At 35.9% G+C, this 637-nt stretch overlaps 1 protein-coding gene across 1 annotated transcript in view; it reads right to left on the bottom strand.

The window, feature by feature from the left end:
• LOC129821877 (T-lymphocyte activation antigen CD80-like) overlaps window positions 1-181 on the bottom strand; it is a 15,286-nt gene extending 15,105 nt beyond the window's left edge. The window contains exon 1 of the mRNA XM_055879593.1: window positions 1-181. This exon is cut by the window's left edge and continues 33 nt beyond it. The gene's annotated coding sequence lies outside the window, so the exon portion shown is untranslated.
• Between the last annotated feature and the right edge of the window lie 456 nt (window positions 182-637).

Genomic DNA, 637 nt, shown 5'->3' with positions numbered 1-637 from the left:
ATTGAGTGTGAAGTCGGAGAGGTTGGTTTGTTAAGTGTTCTCAGCACACGCATGTAGTTCTTCATTGCAAAGCATGCTGGAGGGTGTGGTCAGGGGAAGTCGTTTCGCTTTTGTAGTTTAATAACCTTTACTACTATGGCAAAGTGAGTAATGTTATCAGGATATGGTCCCTCACCACAGCAGTGTTTGTTCGTAGTTGTGTGTGTGTGTGTGAGAGTCAATTATGTATATAAACCCTAGATGGTAGTGGCCATTGAGAGGGTTTGAAGCCACCGGTTGGCCATATTTGCCCTCCCTAGTAGAAATAGTCCTCCATATAAATGAATAGAATTCTACAGTATTTAAATTAAATGTTTCAAGGACAAAATAACTAGTATTTAAGTATGTTTTATTTTTGTAGTGGGGACAGTAACATTATTAATACAAAATGTATACTTTTTATGTTTAGCTTACATATAATTTAAAAGTATGAATTAAAGTACCTGAAATCAAATAAATGTCAAAAACTAATGTAGACATTAATAAATGACTTTCCATAGCTCCCATAACCTTTTTTTTTTTTTTTTTTTTTTTTTACAATTGAGGAGGAGTACCAAGATGGCTGCCTGCGGGCTTCAATACAGCACCCCGTCGGTCA

Source organism: Salvelinus fontinalis, chromosome 24 (genome assembly GCF_029448725.1).
Source record: "Salvelinus fontinalis isolate EN_2023a chromosome 24, ASM2944872v1, whole genome shotgun sequence".
NCBI lineage: Eukaryota > Metazoa > Chordata > Actinopteri > Salmoniformes > Salmonidae > Salvelinus > Salvelinus fontinalis.
The sequence above is the reverse complement of the archived record's forward strand: the minus strand, read 5'-3'. Positions and strand labels throughout refer to the sequence as shown.